The 20,873-nt window shown below is 43.8% G+C and overlaps 1 protein-coding gene across 1 annotated transcript in view; it reads left to right on the top strand.

The window, feature by feature from the left end:
- NOP2 (NOP2 nucleolar protein) overlaps positions 1-20,873 on the top strand; it is a 776,755-nt gene that overhangs the window by 554,867 nt on the left and 201,015 nt on the right. The window lies entirely within an intron of this gene.

Raw genomic sequence — 20,873 nt, 5'->3', positions numbered from 1 at the left:
TTGACTTACTCAACATTTGTAGCCTGTCAAAGAATTGCAGGGTAATGGCAATGGCAGTCCGTTAGCTTACGGCTTTCTGCAAAGTCGCAGTAGTGAAAATATTTTAAAGGACAATTAATAGCATTTATTGATTTGGTAATGTACAGTGGTCCCACATAAGGAGAATAATGCCCCTTCCTTTAAACCGTAGGACAGGTTTAAAGGGAGGCAACAGTCCCCCCTTGCAAATGGTTTTAATGGAAGTTACAGTACCCCCCTGCCCCAACTCATGTAACCTCCCTGCAGTTGATCATTAGATGCCAGCAGCTGCTCTTGTTCACCAGGTCTAGAGGTCCCACCTCAACCTCCCCTGGGCTCATCCCAGTCCACGTCCAGGGTCTGTGAGGAGATCAAGGATGCTTTGCAGCATGCAGGAATGTCATCAGAGTATAAATTTTACCTGTCAGGAGGTGCAGCAGGTGTGCACATTCGGGCATGCGGCCAGTATTGGCTAGTGGTAGTCAGTATTCGTTCACTGGATATTAATCACAGAACAGGAAACCATAGATTGTTGTTTGGAGTTAATATCTTGGATGAGAATGTCTTGGAACATTTAACAGGTTGTGAAAGGAGAGAAAGTTTAGATTTCCCTGTATGTGATCCTGAGGTCCCATTGTTGAAGACTGAGGGAAGAGTACTCATTTACTTCCTCCGTACAGTGCATTAGAATATTTGTTAATGGGAGAGAAACTATACAGAGCATAAACAAAATGCTTTGATTGACAATCCATGCAGATTTCTGATGTTCAGAACAGGTACTATAATTTTTTGGAGATGGGTATCCCTGCTCCTTCTTTAGGTCCTCCTGCGCTTGAAGCGTTCCAGGATGCCTTTCAGTCCACCTCTTCTGCACCTGATTGTTAGTCACCAGGTCATAAGAGACCAGACAGGTTTACAAGATTCCTGATGACCCGAAATACCTATATAAGAACCCTGGCCTGTGGCAGACCTTTCTGCAGTATTTCTTTCTTCAGACAAGCCGTCCAGGCTTCTGCACAGTGCTAATGCTCTACCAACTGATAAAGATAGTTAGGGCTATGGATAGGTAGGGGAAGAAGGTTCACACCTCTGCTATCCTTGCCTTTAGGGCTATTAATTAATAGACTCAAATGAAAAAGTGCTTGATTTCTGTTCTTTATTCATTAAACAAAGTTATTTTAGATCCTTCTACAGCAGACTCTAAACAAGAGATACAGAGCTTACTTTCACAGGCCAGTCAGTTTGTCAGGTGCAGGATTAAGTGCAGTTATGCTGCCATGGATACTTCTTTTAGGGGCAGCTGCCATGAGGTCAGTTATCCATAGATATGTATAGCTTCACAGTTAGGTTGTGCCTGAGGGTTTTGAATCAGAGATTGCTGATCTCTGTCTGCATTTGATTTTGAATTTAAGTTTTTCATGTAAGGCTTGGTTACTTCTATTTTTTTCATATTTTTTTCTATATTGCATTTGTTTTGTTTTAAGTTTTTTTGTTCTTTTGGAGTTTTAAGAGGTCTTGGCTAGGGTCAGTTAGAAAAGACTTCCTTTGCAGACATTGAATAACATCCAGCTAATTACTGAGAGGAGCTGAGAAACAGCATTCCTCTTTAGCTAGAAATTTTTGGAGGCATCTTTATGTAGCTGGAGTTTTTCTCTGCCTGATTATTGCTTATCTCTGTCTGCATTTGATTTTGCCCACCCCACACACCTTCCCAACTATTGTTCTCTTAAACTCTGTGGCTTTTGAGTTATCCACCCCTACTATTAATCTGATTTTGAACACTCCTCCCGGTCCCATCTCATCAGCTCATTCTGCTGAGTACAGACAGATCAGTTGGGAAGGCCCACAGCCTTGCTTTCCTTAAACTTGAATTATCGTTTGTTTCTTTCCTTCTCACTTACTTAAAAAGTGCACTTTATTCAGCCACTTTTGCTGTATTATTGCCTGTTAGTAGCCTGATTAAATTGTAACTGTTATTCTAAGCCATACTTCCCAACCGTACCAAATTAATCGTTTTTTATCGAGTTTTGGGGTCCAGATAATGGGGTGCCACGATTCTAGAGTGGCACCCCCTCATTTCTGATTTTTTTCTTTGTTTTTTTCGCGCTTTATGAGCTGATGTCATCACGTGTGTGTGTATGTGTCTGTGTGTGTGTGCGCGTGTGTGCCCCCATTTAATACACCTGGTAGCTAGAGATACTCGGGCTCAAACCCTGTACCTTGGGTACAAGGTAAAAAGAGCCTAAAGTCCCTAGCCGCCACCACTTGTAAATTTGTGCCTCATATTTTTGATCTGTTCCTCATAAAATCTATGGTTTTCAGGATTTTTGTGGCAAATCACTGCAGGATTGAATTAATTAAATAATGACAGGCATTTGAATTTCAGACTTCATATTCTTCAGAAAATAAATGGTAACACAAAACCTTTTATTCTAGCAATTTTCTAAGTTTATAAGATCAGTATTTGAAATTTGTCCCTATTTTGGGGCTGTATTCCCCCATTTTTGGCTTTGTCCAGGTTTTTTTGTGCTGAGAGTTTAGAGCTATGGTGAGAAGTGAGACCTGAATTTGTATTTCCCCATTATTGACTTTGTCCAGGTTTTTTGTGTTAAGAGGTTGAGAGCTATGGTGAGAAGTGAGAACTGGATTCACTAAATGATAGCCATTTATTTTTATTTATTTATTTTACATTTGTTGACCGGGCTAGTCCAATTGGATATATGTCCATTTTCAGTAGAAAAGCTCCAAGACAGATCCATTATACCAATATGTATAAGGTTACAAATTCAAAACAGTGTTTGTAAGGTTGCAATCAAGTTAACATAGCAGAAGATACAAAACATTTTACAGTATATTGCAAAGCAATATTTACAATAATATAGAACAAGATATTCACATGAGGTAGAGTGAACTTTTTCAGGTTTACAATTCCCAAGAATGGTTGCATAAGAGTATTTACAACATATTGAACAATATATCCATGTGAGGTAGATCATAACTGTATGCGGGTTTGCTATTCTTGTAAAGTTTGCAGTAAAGAGCATTAAATTATAGTTAGAGTGGAGTTAGGAGAAATTTAGTCACAGAGGTAGTGGGTTAGTCAGGGTTAGTGCAAGGGCATAGCCAGTGTGTTCTAAGGTATATTTTGAGTTTTTGTTTGAAGTGGGGTAGGGAAGGAAGTGAAGTAAGTTCACTAGGTAGAAGATTCCAGTATTTCCCAGTTGTGTTTGAGAAAAGAGAGTTACCTGCCATGTTGTTAGACTTACTAATACTAAGTAGAAGTTTGTTAGCAGAGTGTAAGGTATTAAGATTTTTATACGGAGTAATGAGGTTTGAGAGTATAGGAGTGTTGTTAGGCTGATTGAGGATCTTATGAGCAATGGTAAGTTGGTCAAGCCACCCTAGTTGTTTTAGATTCTGACAGTGATGAGTTCTAAAGCGATTACCAGCAGCACATCTGGCAATGTTTTTGTAAGATGTAGTTAGTTTAAGAAGATTCTTCTTGGATAGGTTGGTGTAAATTGGTGAGGCATAGAGAAGTGTTGAGATTAGATGAGAGTGGGCAATAGTAGTTCTGGCTGTTGGAGTGAGAAAATATTTGATCCTGTATAGGGAGCCCATTTTTCTGTTGACTGTTTTTATAGTGTTATTAATATGGATGTTCTTCATCTCACATTGCTGCAGTCCTTACATATGGGTAGTCCGCTGTCCTCGGTCGGCCCGAATACCAAAGTATTAGGCTGACGTCGGTCAAGGCGCTTAAGACTGACATCAGGACGTCAGGGTACAAATGCGCATGACCGACGTCATATCCTCAGTCTTTTTTGCCGCATGGTCCGATGCAGAAGCAGCATTGCAAGTGCCGTTCGGCGTTCTGAAATTTTTCGAGTTCGGAGTTTCAGACCGAATCAAAGTTGGCTAAGTACCCCGTTGGGGAATATTTTGTTTTTTTTCTTGCCTCAGTGTTTTACCGGATGTCAGAAAAAGTGAATAACTGTATTTCTTGTGGGAAACAGATACCGCATAGGGATTATCATTCTTTGTGTATTCCTTGTTTGGGGCCTGAGCACGACGTTGTTGGGTGTCGCTTTTGTGCTAGGTTCAATAAACGCACTATTAAGCGAAGGTTAGATTGTGCTAGGCTGGTCTTCGGGAAGTGGTGCAATTATAATATGCCGTCGGATTCTCCGGCGCCCGCTTCTTCGAAGAAGCGCAAAGACAAAGCAGTTAAACCCAGGCAAGAAGAGTCGTCCGTTCCGGACGCCGGTTCTTTAAAGGTGTCAGTGGAACTGGTGGTTCCGACGGAGGCTTCTCTGGAGTCCCAGGGGGAGACTTTGATATTGCAGGATGTGGCCTCTCAGGAGGCAGGTCAGGCTGAAGGGGCTTCTCAGGTTACTGTACTCCCCTCCCTTCCTAGGGTGGTTAGGCCCTCTCCTTCTGTTTCCAAGGCTTCTCCCAGAGGCAGGCCAGGTTTAGCTTCTGTTGGTGTCACTCCTAGTGCAGCAGGGTCTGTGCCCAAGAAGCACATGCTTAAAATGGCAGAAGATTTGATTACTCTGATTAGAGGTTCTTTGCCCCCTCCTGATAAGAGGCCTAGGGTGGAGCCAGAGTTGGGGAGTTTTGAGCAGGCTTCGGATGTTTCTGAGTCTTCGGCTGAAGACTTGCAGGAGTACTCTCCTTATTCTGATTCTGATGCAGATGATTCGACTCCTTCTGCTTCTCCTCCAGAGGATTTTTCTTTTTCAGAGACTCTTCATTCCATGAGGGAACATTTTAAGTGGGAAGGTCAGGACTTCTCTGATTCCAGGAAAAGGCTTAGGGAATTTTTGCTTTTACCCCAGCATAGGCCCTTGGCTATACCCCCTGTTCTGGATGTGGTGGAAGATGTGTTTGCTGAGGCTTCACTTAATCCTGATTCTCTGCCTCCTGCTCCTGTTAAACCGGATAGGTATTACAGGGTGCCTGAGGCTCATAAATATCTTTATAAGAGTCCTAGGGCGGACCCAGAAACTGTTAGTCAGGGACCTAAGGGTGTCAAGGCCTCTGTTGTGAAAAATCCGGTTCCTCCAGATAAAGAGGCCAGAGCTTTGGATAGATGGGGAAAGAAAGTCTATAGATCTTCTACCTTAGCTATGAGGGCTTTGAATTGCCAGTTTCATATGTTGAAATATCAAAACTATCTTCTTTCTCAATTGAAGTCTAAGGTGGATGCTCTGGCGGAAGGCATTGAGTGTAAAGAATTACAAGATTTGGTGCATGTTTCTGAACAGGTGGGTAAGCATTCTTTACAATGTGGTTTTGATGCTGTACAGGCCTCGTCTAGGGTGGCTGCCACTGGTTCAGTTCTTCGCAGGCACGCATGGCTGAGGGATCAGAATTTATCTGACCATGTTAAAACAAGGATTTTGGATGCTCCTTTACAGTCTGATGTGTTGTTTGGTTCACCTGTGGAGTCAGTCTTGAAGAAAATGGAAGACAAGGCTAAGTCTATGCAGGCTGTTAAAGATTTTTTGCAAGTTCAGCCTCCGAAGTTTAGTAGGAATTGGCCTGCTAAGGGGTGGACGTATCCTTCTTATGATTCTCAGTCTAGGGGTCGATCTAGACGTGGTAGGGGCAGAGCTCAGAGTTCTTTCAGACCTAGAACAGGGAGTTCACCTGCACAATCTTCGGGTGAGGGCAGGGGCCAGTCCTTTCGTAAACAGGCCCAATGACCTACCTTTTCAGCTGCCAGATCCTTCTTGCCTGGCAGCACCTTTGGGAGGAAGGTTGGCACTCTTCAAGGAAAATTGGAATTTGATTACCCAAGACAAATGGGTATTGGATATCATACACCGAGGTTACAAGTTTTATTTCCATACCTTGCCTCCTTTCAAAGACATGCCGGACGTTCCTCCTCAGCAAAGACTAGAGGCTCACAAACAAATTTCTCTGCTACTTCAAATAAGGGCCATACAACCGGTCCCTCTGCCAGAAGTGGGCCTAGGATTTTATTCTCGCCTGTTCCTAGTACCAAAGAAAGGGAACACGTGGAGACCAATCTTGGATTTATCTATCCTCAACACATATCTGGACATTCCCAAGTTCAAAATGTTGACGTTACAACAGCTTTTACCTCTGCTGGGCAAAGATCACTGGATGGTGACTCTGGATCTCAAGGAGGCTTACCTTCATGTTCCTATCAGGCTCAGTTGCAGAAAGTATCTGCGTTTTGGCTGGGACTTCTCATTATCAGTTCTCTGCATTGCCCTTTGGCTTATCTACTGCCCAGAGTCTTCACGAAGGTTCTGGCTCCAGTGATAGCTTTCTTCAGGCTAAGAGGAATACAAATCTATCCTTATTTGGACGATTGCCTGATTCTGGCCCAAGGAAAGGACGAACTTCTTCATCATTTACAGTATGTGATAGCAGTGTTAAGATGCCTGGGGTATTCTGTGAACGAAATAAAGTCCAGTCTAGTACCCTCTCAGGACATGTGCTTTCTGGGTGTGAGACTGAATACAGCATCCCAGATGGCCTTTTTGACCCCGGACAAACAAAAGAATCTTTCTCTTTACTTCCATCAATTGTCTCGTCATTCCAGGCTGACTGCAAGGACAGTCCTTCAAGCCTTGGGGTTCATGGCATCTTGTATTCTGGTACTTCCCAATGCCAAACTGCATATGAGGAAGCTACAATGGTATCTCAAAATGTATGGACACAGCACTGCCAAGATATGGACACTGTCATTCAGATAATACCTTGCATTCAAAAGGAATTTTTGTGGTGGGCTCAGGAATGTCACCTAAACAAGGGACTCTCTGTGACCCGGCCAGAGGCGAGTCAGATTCTAACGACAGATGCCTCAGACAAAGCTTGGGAGCTCATCTAAATGGAAAGTGGGTACAAGACACGTGGCCTGCCAGACTTCAACATCTACATATCAACTTGAAGGAGATGTTAGCAGTCCAATTTGCATTAATAGCTTTCAAGGATTTACTTCTTCCAGGGCAGGTGTTGGTTCTAACAGACAACACAACTGTCATGTGGTACATCAACAAGCAAGGGGAACGATTCTTATCCTCTATGCAGACAAGCAATGATTTTGTGGGAGACTGCTCTCAGTTTACAGCTAAATCTTCAGGCAAGGTTTCTGCCGGGAGCACAGAACTCCTTAGCAGATGTGTTGTGCAGACAAATTATGGATCCCCACGAGTGGAAATTGGATCCTCGTGTATTTCAAAAATTGACAGTGTTATGGGGAACTCCAGACATAGATCTGTTCGCTTCTCCACTAAACTACCAGCTGCCAAAGTTTTGCAGAAAAAGGTTTCATCCCACAGCCTGGAAAGTGGATGCTCTCTCATTCAATTGGAGCAATCTTCATGTGTATACCTTTCCGCCTCTGCCTCTCCTCCCAAAGGTACTCCTGAAGGTCAGACAGGACAAGCCAAAGATGATTTTAATAGCTCCAGATTGGCCTCGACAGCACTGGTACCCATTACTGAGAAGTCTGGTACGGGAGCCTCCATGGCCTTTGCCTTCGATTCCACACCTGCTGTCTCAGGAGAACAGTCATTTACTCAATGTCAAACTTCACTCTCTACATCTAACAGCCTGGCATATTCTGTTTTAAACCCTGGAGGGTCTCAGCTTCCACAGCAAGTTTTGAATGTTATTTTGGAGGCCAGAAGGCCTAGTACAAGGAAAGTGTACGCAGATAAATGGAGGAGATTTTTATTTTGGAGTACAGCAAAGGAATTTGATGTTTATAAGCCTAATTTAAGTGTGGCTCTTCAATATCTTACTGAGTTACTGGACAAAGGTTTGTCCTTCTCCTCTATTAAGGTTCATGCTGCAGCAATTTCTGCTCACTATGACTGTGACCCACCATTGTTTTCTCATCCTTTGTTTAAGCAATTCCTTAGAGGGGCAAAGAATATAAGACCCCCACGTAGAGCTCCTACTCCTGCTTGGGATCTCAATTTTGTGTTGGAGAAACTCACTCTACAACCTTTTGAGCCTGCAGCTACTGCCGAGTTGAAATATTTATCATGGAAGACTGCTTTTTTGTTGGCCATTACCTCTGCGAGAAGGGTTTCTGAATTACAGGCCCTTATGGCGGTTGAGCCTTTCTTAATTTTCCATAAGGATAGGGTATCTTTGCGTACTAATCCTTCCTTTATGCCTAAAGTGGTTTCTAGTGTGGCTTTAAACCAAACTATTCATTTGCCTACTTTTTATGCAAACCCCCAAAATAAAGGGGAAAAGATTTTGCACACTTTGGATATACACAGGCAGTTGCGATATTATTTGAGCAGAACTAAAGGGTTCAGGCAGTCTCAGCAGTTATTTGTTTCTTTTGCTTTGGGTTCTCAGGGCAAGCCTGTTTCAAAACAAACTGTTTCTAAGTGGATTGGTTTTTGTATTGCTTTCTGTTATTCCCATCATGGTAAGGAGATTCCAGCTGGGATTAGGCCTCATTCCACTAGGGCTACTGCCACTTCTACAGCTTTTTTAAGGGGGGTGGCTACTAAAGATATTTTGGAGGCAGCTACTTGGAGTTCAGTGCATACTTTCTCTAAGCATTACCACCTTCTACTTTACTCTAAATCTAGGGCTGGTTTTGCCACTACAATTTTACAGGGCATTTTGGCAGCTCCTAATGCTTTATAGTTTTGCCATCCTCCCTTACCTCTGCTTTGGGATTCTACCCATATGTAAGGACTGCAGCAATGTGAGATGAAGAACATAGTACAGTTTTGTACCTACCATAAATGTAGATGTTCGAAGATCCACATTGCTGCAGTCCAATTTACCCTCCCTCCTTCCCCTCTGTAGTTAGAGGCGGTTGTGTGGTTTGGGTTGTGAATATTGTAAATGTTGTAAATATTGTAATTAGGATTAGTGCAGGGGTGATTGGTTGTTTTTTGCTGTCTTTTGGTTTTGGCCTTTCTTTTTAGGGCCTTCTGACATCTGGGGCAAGAAAAGACTGAGGATATGACGTCGGTCATGCGCATTTGTACCCTGACGTCCTGATGTCAGTCTTAAGCGCCTTGACCGACGTCAGCCTAATACTTTGGTATTCGGGCCGACCGAGGACAGCGACTACCCATATGTAAGGACTGCAGCAATGTGGATCTTCGAACATCTACATTTATGGTAGGTACAAAACTGTACTTTATCAAAGCTGAGGTAATTGTCTATAGTAATTCCTAGGAGTTTGGTGGTAGAATCAGGGGATATGAGGGTGCAATTGCTAGAAATAACAGAGAAATCTAAAGGCATGGATTTACGGGTAGGAGTAAAGAGAAGGAGCTTTGTTTTTTTTGGGATTCAAGAGGAGGCAACATTTTAAGAACCAAGTCTCTACTACGTTAAATATTTTCTGAGTTAGGGATTGTAGTTCAGATGAAGATTCAGCTGCACAACTTAAAGTTGAATCAAGTTACAGTCTTCCTATCTTTCAGGAAACTGCTGATTTGGCATAGTGGTATGTTGCTCTGACTGTAGTACACAGAGTCCTGGGTTCAAGACTTGGCAGTGAAATGCATGGTGGTAACACAACATTTTATTCTAGCAACTTTCCAAAATTATGCAAGCAATGTTTAAAATGTGTCCCTGGGTTTTGGCCTTTTGCCCTCCCCCCCCAAAAAAACCCCTGAAATTGAAAATAAGTACGAGAAGCTGTGCAGTATGCATATGGCTTGCACTACTGTCATTCTAATTATAGTGTGGGTGTGGAAGTAGACTTTTATGATGGAAGTGTTCTGAATTGGGCAGTTTTGTCATTATTGGTTCATGCATTTTGTTTCATTGCCTACAGCCTACTGGAAAAATGTTCAAACAGTAAATGTAAAATGTGCACTAAGTGTGCTGTATTATACAAGGAATATAATTTAATAAAGTCAGGAAGGTGTATCAAAGAACACATGCATGATGTTCTTCGTGTTTCACTATTGCAGTCATCACACTTGGGTTATATGCCTGCGAGGTAGTCCTCGGTCGGCCTGAATACCAGAGACTTAGTATTTCTGCGTTGGTTGCTGTTGCTTCAGTACTGACGTTGGGGGTATAAAAACAGGCAGCCGACGCCATTACATCAGTCTTTCTTGCCGAGGAGCCGGAAGCAGAAGCAGTTTGCACGAGTGCCGGTCGGCCGCTACCTGAGTTTTTGTTTCCAAACTGAATCATCCTGAAGTCTTTTTCTTGCTCTAACCGATGTCAGAAAAAGTTAACAATTGTCTCACCTGTGGAAAGCAAATACCACACCGAGATTTCCATTCTTACTGCGTCACCTGTTTAAGCCTAGACCACGACGTACCTCGCTGTCGGTTTTGTGCCTTGCTCAATGCCCGAACTATTCATAGTCGGGGCCCTTATTGTCACTAAATACTTTTGCGCTCGATCTCCGTATTCCGAAATGGCTTCGGTAAGCCATCCAACTACAGATCTTCCGAAAAAACGCAAGGATAAAGACTGAGACAGACTGCACATGTCCAAAACTGCCGATGCTTCCGTTAAGCTAGTCGATAGTTCACCGGTACTCAGTGAGGCGCTTTCACAGCCCGTGATGCCCACTTCTATGGATTTGCAGGCCGCTACCGAGACGAGTTCGGTATGCTGTGAGACTCTTTGACTATGGAACCTGCGGATGTCTCTACCTTGGATAGGTCTAGAGTCACTGTGTAGGCACCAGCTTCCGAGAAAGTTCTTTGCATTACCGATATTCGACAGAAACCAACTTCTTGCATGTCTTCAGTTCTGTCTAAAACTACCAAGTTTGTAAGGCCAAGAGTACGAGCTACACCTAAAAAAACAATGACCCAAACTCAAGCACCTGCTTCCTTGCCACAAAATCAAATGCTTAAAATGGCAGAAGACCTGATTATGCTGATTAGGGGAAGCCAGCCTTCCACTGCTAAGAGAAGCTTTAACTGACCAAGAGTCTGATGCCTCTGAGGTTTCTGACTATGAAGACATGCCTTTATCTGCTTATGAGGATTCAGATGCAGAGGAATACATTCCCTCTGCTTCCCCTCCAGAGGATTTTTCTTTTGGTGAAACCCTTCATACTTTGAGAGCATTTCCACTGGGACTGCCAGGATTATCCTCGGTCCAAAAAGAGACTCTGAGAATTTTTAGATTTACCTCAACATAGACCTTTAGCAATCCCTCTTGTTCTGGATGTTGTGGATGATGTCTTTATGGAATCCAGTCTAACTCCTGACACTTTACCTCCTGCACCAAGGAAACCAGACCGGTACTACAGAGTCCCTGACTCTCTCAAATTTATTTTCAAAAATCATACTGCTGACCTAGAGGTCATTTTCCAAGGGCCTAAAGTTATCAAACCAACTACAGCTAAGAATCCCACCCCTTTGGACAGGGATTCCCGAGCTTTAGACAGATGGGGTAAAAAAAAGTATAGACCTCTGCAACTCTCGCCATTAGGGCATTGAATTGCCAATTTCACATGCTGAAATACCAGCAGCATATTATGGAACATATTAAGCAAAAATTTATCTACCTTTACAGACTGTGCAGAAAATAAAGAATTGCAAGAGCAAGCCAAGTCAGCAAGCATAACTTGCAGTGTGGCTTTGACGCCCTAGAAGCTTCTTGCAGGGCAGCAGTCACTAGTTCTGTACTGAGAAGGCATGCTTGGCTTAAGGAACAGACCTTGCCACACCATATGAAATAAAAATTACTAGACGCTCCTTTGAACAAGGACAGTCTGTTTGGCATCAAAGCAGAAGAGGTTCTAAAAAAGATGGAAGAAAAAGCTAAGTCTATGTAGACAGTCAAAGATTTTTTGCAAGTGCAGCCTCCCAAGATTCCGTAGGCATTGCCCCTTGAAACATTGGGCCTTTCCAGCCCCCTCAAGACCATCTCAAACTAGACCCAGGGGAAACAGACCCCCCCCCCCCAGATTACAGTGTCAGGGTATGCAGAGATCTAAGCAATGAAGTGCCTCCACTTCTAAAATAAGGAGTGCTAAGCCCCACCCCCTTACGGAAAGAATTCACAATGACTTTTCAACTCCACTCCTCACCTCTGCACAATTGCTTGTGCCCCTAGGAGGAAAACTTGCCCAAAACTGGACCCTCCATCACCAAAGACCGATGGGTCCTCAACATTGTATCCCAGGGTACAAATTTTGCTTCCACTCAATGCCAACCCCAAAAGGGTTCCCAGACCTTCCTCCAAACCAGTGGGCAGAGGCACAAATCCAACCTCAATCCCTGCTCTCCATAAGGGCAATTCAGCCTGCTCCTGCAGAACAAATAGGTCAAGGGTTTTATTCCAGACTTTTTCTAGTACCCAGAAAAGAGGGCACTTGGCACCCAATCCTAGATCTTTCCATTCTAAACACCTTCCTGGTGGTACCAAAATTCAAAATGATCACCCTTCAGCAGCTTCTTCCTGTGCTGTCCAAAGATGCCTGGTTAGCCACCCTTGACCTAAAAGAAGCCTATCTGCACATCCCTATCAGGGACTCATGAAGAAAATACCTACATTTCAGGGCAGGATCTATACATTATCAGTTCTCTGCACTTCCCTTTGACTTATCCACTGCTCCCAGAGTCTTCACAAAATGCCTGGCTCCAGCCATTGCCTATTGCAGACAGAGAAAGATTCAAATTTACCCGTACTTGGACGATTGCCTGATTCATAGGTTCATAGGTTCATACTAGGCTATCTGCCCTAGGGCATTTATAAGGCTAGCGAGAATGTGTTTGGCTTTCGCCACCCATTTTAAATTTATTTTGCTATGCCCTTTTTCGAGGTTAGTATACTTTGCCTCTGTCTAACAGTGACACAGAAGTGATACCCGGGGTAAACCTACGATCTCCCATCCACTCAAGATTCCTCTTGAAGAGAGTCAATGAGGGACTCTGCCTAACCTGGACTGGGATTTTATTCCAGAGTGAAGGGAGCCTCTGGGTTATGAAATTGTCCCTCCAGCATGTCCTATTCATTTCAGTGCTGAGGTTCAAGTCTCTCGAGCACGTAGCTCGATGGGATTTGGATTTTCTGAGGTGCAGCATGCCCATTAATTCCGGGTTGGACATGGCTTTATACGTCAGGCACAGATCGCCTCTGAACAGGCGGTATGCCACTGAGTAGAGCTGGAGTTTCTTTAACCGGGCAGCATATGGCATCTGTTTGAGCCCTTTGATCCTCTTGGTGAGATACTTTTGGGGTCTTTCCAGTTGCTGCAGGTGTCTGGTAAGGTACATCCCAAAAGGGGCATTGTACTCAATTATGGGCCTGATGAGGGATGAGTAAAGAGGCACGATGACCTCCCCTGATCTAGATGTGAATCCCTTCATGATTAGGTGTGGGTGAGAGATGCAACCATATAGCCAAACTGGAGGCTAAGCTCTCTCAACTCAGTACTGGCATAACCAGTCAGGAGGAGAAGGAAACCACACTCACTACACACAGTCAGGAAAAGCTGTTGCAGCACCTGACATTTGTAAAGATCCTTCTAACCTCCCTGGGGTACACTATCAACGAAAAGAAATCAAAGCTAGTCCCCAATCAAAAGGTTGTATTCCTGGGAGCAAGCTTAGACACAGCATCCCTGATAGGCTTGTTTTTCTGGAGTAAGGAATGCTATCTGACAGGCTACTTCACTAAAATGGCCACCTGAACCCAGCTATCTGCAAGGAAAATCCTGCAGGACCTAGGGTTCATGTCCTCTTGCATTCTACTAATTCTATATCCCAGGCTGCATACGAGGAAACTTCAGTGGTACTTAAAAAGTCTTTGGTGCCAACATTCTCAGGATATGGAAACTATCTTACCTATCATACCTTGTCTAAGGGCAGAGTTTCTTTGGTGCAGCCACAACAATTCCCTTTACTCAACCCCATGCCGCCCAGACCCCAACCACAAACGCATCAGACTATGCCTGAGGGGCACATCTGGACAAGTGCATTCAGGGCCACTGGAGCCCAAGTCAAATTTATCTGCACATCAACCAAAAAGAGATGCTAGATATTCTGCATGCTCTGACAGCTTTCAAATCCCTACTCTCACCAGGATCCCTGCTAATAAAAACAGATAACACCACAGTTATGTGGTACATCAACAAACAAGGGGGAACTCACTCTTACCCACTCTGCAGGCTAGCCATGGCCCTGTGGAACACTGCCTTGGACATGCAGATTCACCTGTAAGCTCAATTCCTGCCAGGCAAACAAAACTCTCTGGCAGATGATTTAAGCAGAAATCTACTAGACCCACACGAGTGGCAGTTACACCCCAGCACCTTCAGCCTTCTAACCCTGAAATGGGGGACCCCAGAGGTGGACCATTTTGCCTCCCTCTACAATCACCATCTCAGCAAATTCTGCACCAGGACACCTCACAGCAGGGCCTGGAAAGTGGATGCCCTATCCTTCCAGTGGGTAAACCTGTCAAGTCTGTACATTTCCCCCTCTGCCTCTTCTCACAAGATTATTACTCAAGATAAGACAGGACAAACCAAGGGCAATCCTGATTGCAGCAGACTGGCCATGCCAGCATTGGTAACCACTACTGTACAGCCTGTCACCGGTGCCACCTTGGCACCTACCCCAGATCCCAACCCTCCTCACCCAGCAGGCGGGACAGATCCTGCATCCACAACTGCAAACCCTGAATGTTGCACCCTGGGTTATTCCTTGAATTCTCCCCAGTGACCAGCCTAAGTAAGCAAGTGCTGGATGTCATTCTTGAAGCCAGAAGACCCAGTACAAGGAAATCCTATGCTGATAAGTGGAAAAGGTATTGTTCCTGGATTCAGTCTAAAGGAGAGGACACAGCACTGCCCTCCTTACCTCTAATCCTGGATTACCTAGCCTGTCCTTCTCCTCCATTAAGATCCATGCCTCTGCCATCTCGGCTCATTACAACACTGAGCCACCTCTCTGCTGTCACCCTTTCATCAAGCAGTTCCTGAGAGGGGCAAACAACCTAAGGCCACCAAGGAGAGCACCTACCCCTGCTTGGGACCTTAACTTTCTACTGGAAAAGCTCACTCTACCCCCTTTGAGCCTGCAGCGTCAGCAGAGTTAAAATTCCTTTCTTGGAAAACAGTCTTGCTTCTGGCCATCACTGCAGCTAGAAGAGTATCTGAGATACTAGCACTTATGGCTGCGGAACCCTTTATTATTTTTTATGTTGACAGGGTCTCCCTCAGGATTAACCCTTCCTTTATGCCAAAAGTGGTGTCCAGTGTGGTTCTCAACCAGTCTGTCCATTTGCCAACCTTCTTCCCTAATCCTCAAATTAAAGGGGAAAGGATCCTGCACTCCTTGGACATCCACAGGCAGCTCAGATTCTACCTGGAGTGGACTAAAGCCTTCAGAAAATCTGACCAGTTACTAGTCAGTTTTGCACCAGGGGCAGAGGGCAAGGCCATTTCAAAACAAACAGTTTCCAAATGGATAGCACGCTGTATCCATTTTGGCTACAAACACCATGGGAAATCAACCCCTCAGGTGTTCAGAATGCATTCCACTAGGGCAACTTCTACCTCTACAGAATTCCTCAGGGGAGACCCTACCAGGGACATCCTGGGAGATGCTACCTGGAGTTCTGTACACACCTTCACCAAGCATTACCACCTACCTATCTTTTCTAAATCCAGGGTAGGTTTTGCAACAGCAGTCTTGCAGGGCATACTAGCCAGCCCCAACTCTTCTTGACTGCCTCCACCCTTTCTTCAGCGTTGGGAATCAACCCAAGTGTGATGACTGCAACAGTGAAACACAAAGAACATAGTGCAGTTGTGTACATTTACCATAAATGTAGATGTTCGAGTGTATTCACTGTTGCAGTCCTGGTTTCCCACCCTCGAGCCCCTGTGTCTCTCTCTATCTCCCCGCTCTGTCTGTTACTCACCCCTTACTGGGTTATTGCTATTTACTTTTTACTGGTGGTGTTTTTCCCACCATAACTTTGCTCCCTGTTTGGGGGAAAAACTGAAGTAATGGCGTCTGCTGCCTGTTTTTATACCCCTGACAACCTGACATCAGTACTGAAGCAACAGCAACCAACGCAGAAATACTAAGTCTCTGATATTCGGGCCGACTGAGGGCTACCTGTAGGCAGATAACCCAAGTGTGATGACTGCAACAGTGAATACACTCAAACATCTACATTTATGGTAAGTGTACACAACTGTACTTTTCTTGTTTTGTGTGCAAGGGCCAATGATTTGAAAACAGCCCAAAGGTAATTTTTATCCACCACTGGCCCGATGCATTTTCTTTGGATGTGGTATGGGTTTTAATGCTGTTTCAATGAATGTGAGTTTCAAGGGCAGAGAAATTTTAATGCCAAGTCTATTCTCATTGTGAGATGGTGTTGCTTTGTTTAGCAGATATCTATTGGTGTTTGTGCATTGGGCTGTAAAATGTAAAAGTAAAATCCAAGTAATCATTGTAGAAGTAAAGCAGTATGCACACATTAGTGTTTATGGTAAATGGGGCGAAATGGCCAGGTAATGGGACATTGGAATGGCTGCAGGGGGACTCTGGTGCCATATTTTGGTTGTCTGTTCTTCAGTTTGCATTTGAAAGTTGATATCCCACAATTCCATTGGAGTGGGCAGAGTTACTTAATTGTGTATGCAAATGTTTGTTAATCAGCGTGCAGATTTGTACCTATTTTTCATGGGCCTTGTCCAGATTTTTGATGTTTCCAGGTTGAGTAGTATGTTCTAAGCGGTCTAGATTTGATTTAAGTACTTGGGCTTCAAACTAGTTATCTTACATAAGGAAGGTTTGTGATCTACACTCTTGTGGCAGGAGAGGCAGTTTACATCCTTCTGGAGAACTACTGTTTGAAGGCCTGTTGTGTCTGTTGTTCTAAAATTGTCTTAGATCTGGTTTAAGGACCTGCATGTCAGGCCAGTTATTTTACATTAAGAAAGTTTGTGGTCTACATTCTTGTGGGAGGAGAGGGTAGCCCCGCCCTTCTGACTGGGAATTTGTGGTTGAAGGTTTATTGTGCCTGTTTTCCTAAGTGTCTTTGTTCTGGTTTAAGCTCAATTAAGTCTTGCTCTTCATTTGAAATCCTTTGACAGAGGTCCAGAGTGTTTCTGCTTCAATCCAAGCCATCCTTTGACAGAGGTCCAGAGTGTTTCTGCTTCAATCCAAGCCATCCAAATCTAAGAACAAGAAATTAAACTAATTTAGAGTTTGATCTGGAATTTTTCATCTGTATTTTACTGTTTTACTGCATTAGTTTGTGCCTTTTTTACTATTTTTTTTACTGTTTGTGGCTACTCATTACCTGCACTTGTTTTGCATTGAAATATTGCTTAGTTAACATAGACTTATCCAGACTTGCAGAATCTAGCATGTTTGTCATACACTTAAATCTAGCCATCTTACATTAATAAGGGTTCCCCTGCATCCTTGTGGCAGAAGAGTGTGGATATATAGCCTTGTCTGCGGTGATTGTTGGAGGGAAGGATCATTGTATAATTTGCTATTGGCAGACTAGTTTAAAACTGTTTAATTTCACCTGTATATAAGCCTTGAGTCTGCGAGTAGCTGTGCACTGCTCAACAGGGGCTTAGCAGTGCCTGGTATAGAAGCAAACACCTAGAAACTATTTTTCCCTAGACACCAGTCAGTGGAAACCCCCCCCCCCCCAGGTTTCCCAGATGGGTTTGAGGGCTATACAGCTGTGCACTACAGGCAACTCAGCTGAGCACTGAGCAGTGTCACCTCACTTTACATTCCTGATCTTTTATAGACTAAGTCCCCTTTTTAATCTCAGAGCAATAGCTGATCTAATTTGCCCTGTCACAAATTAATACTTAAGAAACCTGCTACTGTGCATTCAGTTTCCTAACATTTTTCCAGCAAGCCTGATTGACATGGGCATCCTGTATACTGATAACCATGGGCATCCTGTATACTGATAACCACTTGCTTCTAAAACAAGTAAATACAGTATGTGAGAAATTTAGCTATACCATGAAACTAGAATCAGTCATCTCGTGTAACAATAAACAAACATCAAACAGCTTGTCAGCACACACACCTCTCCACTCACACAAGATAAGGTCAAGACACACAAACCTACATTCACGGTACTCAGTAAGAGCCTACCAGAGACCTCCAAAGCACAAACAACCTACACATTCTGATTCATGTATTTAGTGGTGGATTCTGTTTGTGTATCAGTGTCTCAACAGTTAACCCCCTAAGGCAAAACACCTCAAAATCTAATGTCCTAGTCATAGTTGACTCAGTAGTGAGACAAACACATGTTCCTCTTACCAGGTTGGACAAGGAGCAGGTTATGGCCAGCTGCCAGTCAGGTGCCAGGATCAGTCAAATCATGCACGTACTCAAGTCACTCAGCAACAATTACGGTTATGATTCTATCATAGTACATGTTTGAGTTGAATGAGTTGAGATGTACCTCTCTGGACTATAATGAAGAGAGACATGACTGAACTCTGATTATGTGTCCCAGGCAGTTATGTCCTTAGCCCTAAGCAGCATTCTACCTTCATGTAGGATGATGCCACAATACAGACAAAAAATGATTGATTTCAGTAATTGGTTTAGCTTCTGGTGTCACTGCAGGAGGATCCAGTATCTGACAGCCTGGGAAGACATGGTCGACAGTGGCAAAGATGCTTGCCTCCTCAGTAGTGCCTTTTTTTATGCAGTATCAAGCAACGGAACTTACGACGTAAAGAAATTCACTAGAGACAAACTCACGGTCACGCTGCTTAATGATAGGAGCCTAAACAGTAAACTGTACACCCCGGAACCACTCCTCACCTTGAAAGATGCTGACGTCTGTGCAGCCACTGAGACTTGGTTCAAAGCCGCAGAGAGCACCTCGGCCGTACAATGCTACAATGTCTTTCACACGTTCAAACCTCAAAACGAGCATGAAAGAACCAAAGGTGGAGGTGTATCCATCTTCATTTAATCAAAATATACCTTCAGACTGGTAAAACAGTACGACTCTCTTGAGTTACTTCAGGTCCAAGTAATTATAGGCAAAATACCCTACCACATCATCGCTACCTACAGGTCCCCCACTGTGAACCAGGAGAAGCACACCTCCTACTTCGACTTGCTAGAGTCTCTCAGTATACAGCCAAACACCTTGGTTATGGGAGATTTCAACTATCATTCTATCATTTGGGCTACTTACATGAGCACAAACACAATTGCTCTGAGTTTCCTCGATTTTTTTTTAATTCAGATGTTTGGAACAGTTGATGTTCTTTGTGTTTCACTGCTGCAGTCATCATATTTGGGTTATCTGCTTACAGTAGCCCTCAATCGGCCTGATTATCAAAGTCTTGGGTCCTGCGTTAGTTGCTGTCTCATCTTCCATGATGTCAGGTAGTCAGGGGTATAAAGCATGCAGCCGATGCCATTACATCAGTCTTTCTTGCCGTGCGGTGCCCGAAGCAGAAGCAGTTCAACTAAGCTAAGTACCCCGTTGCTCTAAACCGATATCAGTAAAAGTTAACAGTTGTATTTCTTGTGGAAAGCAAATACCTCTTGAAGATTTTCATTTGTACTGCATTCCTGGCTTAGGCCCAGACCACAATGTACTTCGTTGTCTGTTTTGTGCCTTATTCAAACCTCAAACTATTCATTGTCTGTTTATTTCCGCTTCTAAATATTTTGGTACTTGGTTCAATTATCCAGAAATGACTTTGGTAAGCCATCCGACTACCGATATTCTGAAAAAACGCAGATATAAAGACAGACACAGACCGCATAGGTCCAAAGCTGCCGACGCTTCTTCTAAGCTAGTCGCCAGTTCACCGGTATTCAGTGAGGCGCTTTCACAGCCCCTGATACCCGCTACTTCAGATTCGCAGGCCTCTACTGAGACCCATTCGGAATCCGGTATGCCGTGAGATGCTTCTTCGACTGTGGAACCTGTGGATGTCTCTAACTTGGATGGGTCGGGAGCCGCTGTGCAGGCACTGGCTTTTGAGGGTGTATTCAGACTTTCATATTAAACCGACGCCATCTTCTTCAAGGCCTAAAACTCGATCCATGTCTAGAAACCCACTGACCAGGCCGCATGGTCAGGCCCCTATGCCTAAAAATCAAATGATAAGAATGGCTGAAGACCTTATTACTCTAATCAGGGGGGAGCCACCCTTCCCCCTCTAAGAGACCTACGACTGATTTTCCTTCTGATTCTTCTGATCAGGACGCTGAAATTTCTGTTTCCTCTGATGACCAGGATTTACCCTTATCTACTTATGAGGATTCTGATGCAGAGGACTCCATTCCCTCTGCTTCCCCTCCAGAGGATTTCTCTTTTGGTGAAACCTTGCATACTCTTAGGGAGCATTTCCGCTGGGAAGGCCAGGATTACTCTGACTCCAAAAAGAGGCTTACGGATTTCTTACTCCTGCCCCAACACAGGCTTTTAGCTATCCCGCCTGTGCTGGACATAGTTGATGATGCCTTCTCGGAATCTAGCCTGGCCCCTCACTCTTTACCTCCTGCTCCCAGAAAACCTGATAGATATTACAGGGTTTCTGTCTCTCACAAGTTCCTCTTTAAAAATCCTACTGCGGAGCCTGAGACCATTTCACGGGGACCCAAGGGCATTAAGGCCACTAGTGCCAAAAATCCTACCCCCTCTGATAGATTCCAGGGCACTGGATAGATGGGGTAAGAAGGTATACACTTCTGCAACCTTGGCCATTAAAATGCCAGCTTCATATGTTAAAGTATCGGCAGCATATTATTGGTTGCTTAAACAGAAAATTATGTTGATTCCTGACTGTGCTGAAAATAAAGATTTATAGGATTTAATGCATTCTGCTGAACAAGTTGGAAAACATACTTTGCAATGTAGTTTTGATTCATTCG

This window comes from Protopterus annectens, chromosome 8.part0 (assembly GCF_019279795.1).
Source record: "Protopterus annectens isolate FY-2018-M chromosome 8.part0, PAN1.0, whole genome shotgun sequence".
Classification (NCBI taxonomy): domain Eukaryota; kingdom Metazoa; phylum Chordata; order Ceratodontiformes; family Protopteridae; genus Protopterus; species Protopterus annectens.
Note: the sequence above shows the minus strand (reverse complement) of the source record. Positions and strands in the feature narration are given on the sequence as shown.